The sequence below is a fragment of the Chinchilla lanigera genome, unplaced genomic scaffold, assembly GCF_000276665.1.
Source record: "Chinchilla lanigera isolate Chin_1 unplaced genomic scaffold, ChiLan1.0 scaffold00120, whole genome shotgun sequence".
Taxonomy (NCBI): domain Eukaryota; kingdom Metazoa; phylum Chordata; class Mammalia; order Rodentia; family Chinchillidae; genus Chinchilla; species Chinchilla lanigera.
The window spans coordinates 3,761,162-3,771,528 of record NW_004955521.1 but is presented as its reverse complement, the minus strand read 5'-3'; the positions used below and the strand labels follow the sequence as shown (position 1 = coordinate 3,771,528).

The 10,367-nt window shown below is 34.1% G+C and overlaps 1 long non-coding RNA gene across 1 annotated transcript in view; it reads left to right on the top strand.

Moving 5' to 3' along the window:
• The first annotated feature begins 393 nt into the window (after nt 1–393).
• The window catches only part of LOC106147128, a 23,822-nt gene continuing 13,848 nt past the window's right edge, over nt 394–10,367 (top strand). Inside the window, exons 1-2 of the long non-coding RNA XR_001231886.1 lie at nt 394–431; nt 7,239–7,341. This is a non-coding gene — a long non-coding RNA (uncharacterized LOC106147128). The remainder of the gene's footprint in view (nt 432–7,238; nt 7,342–10,367) is intronic.

Below are 10,367 nucleotides of genomic sequence, written 5' to 3'. Positions count from 1 at the left end.
TACCAGGTTGCTCTCCTAAGTGGGCTGTAAGTTTGTGGTGACCATGAAACTTTCTGATAGGTAAGATTGCTGGTGTCTATATTGATGAAGTTTGTCGGGAATCTCCCATTCACCCTTTTTCCTGCAAAAGGGTTTCCATGACAACCATGGGAGCTCTCTCCATAGTTGCACAGGATTCTTTGTTCCTCTTTCGATGCCACCTCTTTAGGTCTCCAAGTCTTACAGTATTTCAGACTTCCCCTTGCTGAATTCTTGTGTTCTCCCATAGTTGCTGATCTATGAATGAGCTATTCATCAGTTCTTCTTTGTAGAAGATGAGGACAATGTTGGAATCTTCCAGTTTTTCTTGCTTAAAAATTTGTTCTTTCTCTGTTTTTCAGATTTGATGATATCTACTGATTTGTGTTCAAGTTGAAAAACTCAGACCTAAGGTAATGTATTTTTAAATTATATATTTTCATTTAGGGTCATATATATGACTTTACTCTGTCTTCTATCTGTCTATCAGTTTATCTATCTGTCTGCCTATAATATCTACTTTTCAGTGGTGGGATTAAGTTAGGGCTTCATGTACGCTAGGCAAGTACTCTACCACTGTGCTATATCCCTAAGCCTGTGTTATAATTTCCATTTCACTGCTTTGAGTTTTCTATCTTTTCACTAATTGCTAATATATTTTTGTTTATATCATTTGACATAATTATAAATAGCTAGCTTAAAGCCCTGGTTTTTGTTTTTTCTAATACTATGGTCAACTTTGGGTATATTTAAATTGATTTCCCTTTTATTGAAAATTGGTCATGTGTTCTTATTTATTTGTATGTTTAGTCTTTGAATTTTATTCTGGAAATTTTAAATTGTGTATTGTGGGGATTGTGAGTTTTTTTGTAGTGGATTTGAAGGTTAATTTTATTCATTATTTTTATTTATTTTAACCATGCAAGTATGTTAGAAAAAATTGTCCTGGAAGAACTTTCTTAGTCAAATAAAGAAACTCTAGAGAAAACCTCTCCATACACTCTGGGAGGGAAAAAGCAGGGAAGAGGACAGAGAAAGAAGGTCAGAGAAACCTTGAGACTGCTTCTTTCATTTAAAGCACTCAAAACTTCAGGGTCACTTTTTAAGGTATCATTTTCTGAGCCCCAGTGATACTTTGATATCAAATTTGGTCAGAGAGTATATTGGTCACCTTTGCCTTGCTGGGATAAATCTCTGGCATACCTAATATAAAGGAGAATCTGGCTTGTTTCTCTTACCTTTTCTGAAGTTTCAGTCCATGCTTGGTTGGTTCTACAGCTGTGGGTCTGAGGTGAGGAAGAATATCACTGCAGATGGGTGGGACAGAGCAAAGTTGCTCACTTCCAGGAGGCTGGGAAGCAGAAAGCAGGGGAAAATGCCAGAGAGGAAGGAGCAGGAACCAGGTGCATCACCAAAGTCATGGCCCTGTGGCTTGTCCAGGCTCACCCTGAGATGTGCTTTCCTAATCCTAGGCATCACTCAAGCCGATCAAGCTTCTAGTCAAGATTCACTGTCACGGGCCGAAAGAACATCACTCTTCTCCCCCAAGAAGCTCTAAACTTCTTGCCTAACTAGAAATCATACAAAGAATCAGAAAAGTAAAATTGAAATTGATCTTTTCTGTTAGAATGAAATTATTATAGGAATTAATCTTTTACTGTGTAAAATAAGATAAAGGTTAAAATAAATGCGCATCTGGAATTAATAGATGCTTCTCAGAAGAAGTAAAAATGGCAAAAATATATGAAAAAGTGTGGAACATCATTAATCACTCAAGAAATGCAAGTTTAGACAGCACTGAGATTCCATCTCAACCTAGAAAGAATGGCTATTTTCAAGAAATCAACCAGTAACAAATGATGGTGAGGCTGTGAAGAAAAATGGACCCTTTTCCACTGTTGGTGGGAGCATAGACTGGTGCAACCACTGGAAATCAGTATGGAGAGCCACCAAAAAGCTAGGACTAAAGGTTCCATTTGATCCAGCTATTCCCCTTCTGAGTATCTTCCTGGAAGAATTTGAAATATCATTCCACAGTGATATATGTGTACTTATCTTTATATCAGTACAGTTTGTGACAGATAAATCTTGGAAACAAACCAAATGCCCATCAACCTAGGAATGAATAAAAAAGATGTGCTTTTTTATAACATAGAGCACTAGTCAGCCAAAAACAAGGATAAACTTGAAACATTTCTAGGTACATGGATGTACCTTGAGACCACACCCTTAAGTGAAATAAATGGGAAAAACATGTAAACATCACATTATTTCTCTGGTGTAAAAAACTGTGAGTGTAAATAAGGACAAAAATATTTAATAGACAGTGTGAAATAGGAAGAAACTGTTTAAAAGGAAAGAATGATGGGGGGAGGAAGGGAAAAGAAAAAAATGAGGAAAAAGGATAAAATGAAAACAAAACTTTGTAAATAAGGAGAGGAAGAGAAGTTGAAGGGAGGGGGATGGGAAGAAAGAAAAGAGGAAGAAAACATACTACATACAGGTACAAGTTCCCTATGATGAATGTGATCATTATGTATACCTATATTGTACCAATATGTTTAATAAAGTTTTTTAAAAACAGATTACATAAGACACAAGAAGAAGTTCAATTAAAAAGTGAGAACGTCTAATGTCTAATATAACGTATACTTTAATTAAAAGCAATAAGATAAAGGTAACACATTATGGAAAGAATAATACTTATAAATATATACACAGTGTTATCTATATGTCTGCACAAACACATATATAATTGTTCATAAATTTGTGTATAACAGCCAACAAACTAATTAAACACATAATGGTCTAGGTCTGCAGAGTACTGTCAATAGCATTACTTCAGTATATAACCTATTTTCCTTTCTTTAGGTATTTGTAGGACATAAGCAGAAATATTAACATGGATTTCACTGAAAATTACTCAGAGTAGGCCAAATCAGAAAGCATGTACATTCTCAATGCACTTCTTTAATCATTTTTCTCAGATGAAATGTGGGTGCAATGCCTTGAACTCCAGCAGCTATCTTATGAAAATAGGGAGACTGAGAGATGACCCTGAGGATGACAATACAGCTGTGACACTGTGATTCTGTGAAAGAAAGCGATGTGCCCAAGATTACAGAATAGAAAGACAGAAATCACCAAATTTTCCAATGATATATAAAACTGCTATGCCTATCTTGGATTGCAAGTTTACTAAAAAAAGAATGAATCTCTATCAAGTCTTCTTTTAACTCTCTAGCATTAGAAACTCAATAAAATTTAACTGGTACACAGAAACTTTAATAAATACAACTATAATAGATTTTTAAGTCTATCAAATGTGAAAGAAAGCAAAATTCCTTTACTTAGAATCTTCCTATAATTAAATTCTAGCTGAATATATAATATATATATTAGCTGAATGTATATATGTTCAGAAGAATATACATATGTATATATATATAAAACCATGCAGCAGTAATTGTATAGTTATTACCAATGAGGAAAGCTTGAGTAGCAGATATTTTGTTTTTAAACTGTACTCAAATTATGAAATGTACTTGACACTGTGTAATTTTAAAACATTTTTGTATGCTGTATGACCTATATAGAGGTCATATAGGGGACTTCTTTTTAGTTTACATTTTCAGGATACTACATGTGATTGTTTGCTGGTAAAGGTGCTACTAAATCCTTGCTCTCTATCTGGTACTCAATTTAAGTTGTAGAATGTGTTACCTTTCAAGTGGCGTAGTAACTATTTTCAAAAAAGCAGTTTCCTCCCCAAATCAAATCTTAAACTCTTCCTGTTAGTAGTGGAGCAAATTCTCTTGGGTTTCAATAATGGTGACAATGTCAAAGCAGCGTCTGTGCAGCCCATTTAAGGATCATTTTATTATATTATGTTAGGTAAAGGACACATGCAAAAATGGTCACACACAAGTGAGTTTTAGCAGTCACGATCTTAGGGGAATGACAGAGAAGATACATTGTTTCCCTTGTCCTTTGGTTGTTCTTTTAAATCTGATTTTCATATAGATTTGTGGCCCATTGTATTCTAAATATAATGTAATTCTGAAGATGTCTAGTGACTTATAACCAGGAACACATTAAAAGATGGGAAGCAGTGTGAATGTACATATTCATAATAGCTGTCTAATATTTTCCCTCAGTAGACGAAGTCATACTGTATATTTCTACCCAACTGAAATATTATAAATCACTTTTTAATATCTTTTTGTCTGAACAAGAAAAAATCATTTGTATTACAGACATGTAAATTTAACTTAAAACTACAAAACCTAGTTTGAGGCTTGATACTGTGGCCATAAATCATATACAATAACATTGTAAATGAGATAACTGTAACATTATATTCTCTGGGCAAGGTTAATAGATTCAGTTCAAGTCTAGCAAGAAATTGTAGCTGGCATTTTCCCATTTCTTTCAGAAAAGCCTTTATAAATCCTCAACTTCTAAATTGGACTGGATTAGGTCCCAGTGGAGAAAATCCTAGATTTAGTGTTTTTAATTTCCTAAGTTACTGAGTAGGAACCAACTTTATAACCATAGTCAAAGATGGCTTGAGTATTTTAACAGTTAGGTTATTTTCGTTATTCCCATCTGATTCCAATAATAAAGCTAATCATACTAACAATAACAAAAGAAAAATGATGGTAAAAGTAATAGTAGTCTAGACTTTCAAGAAGCCAATGAATTAGGTTAACCTGGATTAACACTGGAAAGGAATATAAATGAGGTTTTTCTTGGGTGGCTAAACAAAAAACACAGCAGGTCTACTGCTTTCCTTTCAACCTTCAGCTCTTCACCCTGGAAACAGAATATTTACATTCTGCAGTGTCTATTTCTTGCTCTTTTCAGCTCTTGCTCTGAGAACTTGCGCAGTGGGTGACTCTATTCTCTCCACTGTGGGAAAAAGAGTGTCTGTACCATGATGTCCAAAAGCCCTGAAATCTCAGCTCCCAAATAAAACCTGTGCAAGGAGGACTGTCCAGGCATCATATTTATATGGAGCACTGGCTCACAAGACCTTTAAGACCCTGAATATCTAAGAACCAAAACTGAATGATCAGCATGGTGAGATTATTGTGTGCCAAAAATCACCCACTGTGTACTATTTCCTCTGCTTTCTTTCTGCCAGGTCCCTGACATAATTTCAGATCTTCAGCTTCTTTAAATAGCCTCATGCTTGCCAAAATTTTGAGGTTTTCCTGTGCATTCACATCAGATCATTCCCCTTGAAATTCCATTTCATCATCTCAGTCTGCTATTCTAGTCCTATGCAAGCATCTTTGTTTTTCAAGAATGAGATGCGTACTTTTTTGGCTCTCCTCAGGCCTTCGCATAATGAGCCAATTTGTCTGAATGCTTGCCCTTCTCTTCTTTTGGTACAGGGAAACTGATCTCCTGTCAATATTCTTCTTCTAGTGCTTAGTTTGGATGCTCATAAAATCCAAGCAATCTATGCCTTGTGGAGTCTACCGGATTTACACATGGCTCAAAAATCAGCTGAAAATTCACCTGGGCCCTGGTATTTGTCATGGCAAATTCACTCTGTGCTGACTTTTTCTTTTTTGATTTTCTGTAGACTTAAAATAATTCTGTGTACTACATTTAATTTCCTTTAGGTTGCAGTCAGGCCATTCCTTGAATATTAACAGGATCCCTTCAACTAGACTACAAGTTCTTTTAGGTCAAGGATCATACCTTTCCATACTTTTGTACTCCTTACATATGCTTTAAAATTCTCAATGAACAAATAGTAATTGACAGTTAAACTTAACTTTTTAGCAGTCCTTGTCTCAAAAGCTTAGCTGTTCTAGACACATTTCAGTGGGACTCTCTCTTGTTCATTGTCTGTTTGTGACCAGGTTGTGTGTTAATATAATAAACCTTTCCACCGTTATTTAATCATTTGATTGAATTATTGTTGATCAAACATTACTATATTGGATGTTTAGGGTGAACTGGGAATCAAAAAGGTGCTATCCTTGAATATATTTGCTGCCTTAACAAGCAATAATCATCTCTCTCAGATGTACCTCCAGCTTTGTGCTTAAGGAAATGGATATTATCTCAAGCTTTTGTGTTGCACATAGTACTATACTCCCCCCACACATACTGCCTGGTTAAAATCCACAGTTCCTAAAAAGCAGAGATTATTTACTCATAATTTCATTTTAGCAATGCAAACAGCACCTATAATAAATGTACTTAATGTTAAAATCTCTGATGCAGAGATTCTTTTGTATTGTAATTAGGTATAACTTAGTACCCCCAGGCTGATGGCACTTACTTTCATAAAAAGATTGGCTAGGAATGAAGAATGATATTAACATATGCCTTATGGAATAAAATAGTACCATCCATCTTTCAAATACCAGGCTCATAAAGTAAGGAGCTTAGTGTTCTGATAATACAAATTATACCACATAATTGAGAATTATAACTGTTTTTAGGATTATAATTTGAAAAATTTTATCATAGACATAATAACCTGTCAAAACAATTCTATATGATTGGCAGAAACACCCTCTAGGCTCTGTTACAAATTTTCAATATTTATTAAAACACATTGATGAAAAGATAGCTTTCTATAAGTTCCTTGTTGGCAGTATCTACATAGATCAAGTAACTGGTTAGTAACTTTAAAAGCTCCAGTTAATAGTTTGCATTATGGTTTTAAAGAAATTATTAATAGATTAATATACTGAATTGTTCATTTTGGTGTTATTAATATCAATTGAGTCTCTCTATAAATAGCTACATATCTTGGGTTTTCTTTTTTAAAAGCTGGTCTGGAGAATTTGTGGGTTACAAAGATGTGTGACAAAATCTTGTGTAAAAGGTATGATTAAACTATGCAGTGAATGTTTAATTTTTAAAAATTATTACCATAAGAGATATATTGTTATTAATCCCTCTAAAAATAACCCCCCTTGCACACACTTACCCTGTCATTCTTGCCACTCCCCGAAGCAGCTCTGGAGTCCTCTTTCGTGAGTCCCTTCCCTCTTACAGCTGCTTCAGCATACTGAATGCATTGAAAAATATTTACCTTTCATCCTCGTTTTGACTTTGGGGAAGAATCAGAAATTGCATGGCATCACATCTAGTGAGTAAGATGGATTGGAGCTCACTGTTTTACCAGCCTGCTTTTCCATCTGATAGCACTTGGCAATGACATTCACTGTATTTTTGATCATTCTTCACAGAAACACTCACAGAAGAGGACTTCCAGAACTGTTTCAGAAAGTAAGAAGAGTGAGGCAGTGTTACGTACACGAACCAACTACCTGCAATGAATGTAATCATTATGTAAGTCAACACATAGTAACAAGAAAAAATTTTAAAATTGAGATAAAATTTGAATAAATAAAACTACCATTAAAAGTAAAGAAACTAGCAGGAATGATGGGGAGTTTGTGTTCAAAATGAGGGGGTTAATGGCAATGCGTCTTTTCCTGTAACAATTATTTTTAATTTAAACATTCACCATATAGTTTGATCACACACAGTTACACATATGTCTATAATACAGATGCAGACAGATAAAACTATAAATAATGAGATTAAAATGTATTTCTATGGGACAATGTGACTAACTGATTAAATGAACAGTATTAGTAAACATTGCATGAAGAGGAGATTATCATCGAGTAGGGGTTGAACCAGGTGTGGTGGTGCACACCTGTAATCCCAGCAGTCAGGAGGCTGAGGCAGGAGAATAGCTGTGAGTTTAAGGCCATTCTGGGCTACAAAGTGAGGCCAAGACCATTATGAACCATGTAGTGAGACCCCGTGTCAAAAATAAATAAATAAATAAATAAATAAATAAAAGGCAAAGCGAGTAGGTGTTGTCAGGAGAAAGACATTTCCAATGAAAGCTCTATATGTTATACCCCATGAGATTCATTGTGCTAACATTTTTAGCTTCTATTCCTTTCATAGCACAACTCAAAGGCCCACTGTATATGGATTTATACTTTTGCTAAAGGAAGATCCTATAGGCTGTAGCATTTAAAGAGAGTAAGCACAGCTGTACTAACTCTACCGTCTGTCTTCATTTCAACTTAGCTTTCTTATTCTCCACCATGGTATGCATCAGTTTAGGACTTAAGAAGATGCCAGATGGATCATTATTCTTGAATAGCAAATTTTCTTCACTGACTGTTCCATATAATTAAGTGTGTTTTACAGAGTCCTTTTGTTTTCGGGTAATGGAAATCGAACTCATGACCTCCTGTTTGCCAGGCATGCGCTGTGCCACTGAGCTACATCTCCAGCCCCATTCACACAGTCTCCGAACTCTTCACTTGGAGTGAAAGGCACGTTGCCAGTCCTCAGTATCACCTTGAATGTGCACTCCTTGTATTGTAGATGATTTTTTAAGTGCACTACCCACGCTAAAATTATCGTGAAGAATTTGTGTTATTTTATAACCAATTACACAGTACCTGGGAGAATTTAATAATGGGAAATTAGTATTATATATTGATGCCTTACAAAGATACAGACCCTACCCTCCAATACGGAAACCAAAGGGGACACTGAAGCAAGGATATGAAATGTTATGTTCCAAATTATTCTACGTAAGTAGCCAAAGTAAATAAAAATAATTTTTAGGTATTTTTGGCAAATAACGTACAAAGAGTAATATTCATAAACTGTCTATCCCTTCTCTTCAGAAGTTGTTTCTGTTTAATGTTTTGATTTTTAGCCCTTTTATGTATGTTTAAATTTATTGATATGTAATATATATGGGATTATGTTATTAAAATAAGTGCTTCATTTTTACCATCTGTTTACACAAATGTTAGTTTATTTTTCCATAGTTTTGTCTTATTTTTAAAAATATATCTCTAAAATTTTATGGCATTACTTCTTAATATTAGCTTGCTTATTTTTCAATGAACTTTTATCTTTATACCTTCCAGCATTATCAAGATTTAAAATGAACTTTTGTCCTTTAAATAAATTGAAATTCCTTTCCTATTGATTAGAATAAAAAACCAAAATCTTGAAAAGCGATATGTTGAATTTAAATTGTTATCATGAAAACATTTACCACTGATCCACTTGAAAGTGTGCTGCTACAGCTACTTTATCCACAACTTCAGTGTCCTGAATTTAAAGCTATTGGAAAAAGTAGTTGTTATTATTTGATTAATTCTGTACTACCTTAATCAGTTTGGAGATTCCTCAGTAAACTAGGATTAGAGGTTCCATTCAACCCATCTATTTCTCTTTTGGGTGTTTTTCCAGAAGAACTGAAAACATCATACCACAGTGATATATGTGCACTCATGTTTATAGCAGTGCAATTTGTAATAGCTAAATTGTGGAAGCAACCCAAATGCCAATCCACTGAGGAATGGATAAAAAAGTTGTGGTATTTTTATGTGATGGAATATTACTCAATTATAAAGAAAGATAAACTCAAGGCTTTTATAGGTAAATTGACACAACTAGAGACCATACTCATAAGTGAAATAAATCAGACCTTCATGTGTAAACACTGTAGTGTCCCATTAGTATAAGAACCTGAAAGAGTGAATAAAACCTAAAAGGTACAATAGATATTGTGAAAGGGAAAGGAACTGCTCAAAAGGAAAGAACAACTAGGATGTGGGAAAAGAGAAAAGAAAGAAAGGAAAACATGTATATATGTATACACAGGATAGCTAAGATAGTTGTACTACTGATTTCTGTTGCTTTATTGAAAGGAACAATTAATGTTTAACTGTTTGATCAGTCTTACATGTCTATATTTTTTACCTGAGTAACCAATTTGAAGATATTAGTATGTCATACAACAACCATTGTTAATTTCCTATCACCTTCTCTGAAATTCTCTATTGCTTGTATGGTTTTTGTGCTATTTTGTAAATGTCTGTGTGTGTTAATGTTTTTGTTCTTTTATCAATAAAATAAAAAAATTCTGTACTATCTTCCTCTACACAATTGTTCCAAATCATGTTACATTTTCATTTTTTTCTATTTAAATAACCATTCCTTAATAGTTTTTAGTTTGTTGTGATGCTTTTTATTTTAACTTATTATGCAAATTGACATTTTTATCATCAGATAACTATTGTTATAGCATATTTCCTCACTCTGCAGTTTATTTAGAGCCTATGTCATTCTCTGAAATGAGAAGTCTCAGAACCTCTGGCTTCCTACTTCTAATTTAGATTGCTTTGTAGATCTGCTTTAGAGATCTTACCTTGAATTTTCTATGCTTTGTAATTGTCTATGGTGTATGTACAAGTTTGAGGCTCAACAAATTCTGGCTAAGGTCCACCATTTTATTATTACCTATTTGAGTTCTGTTATTTTCTTTT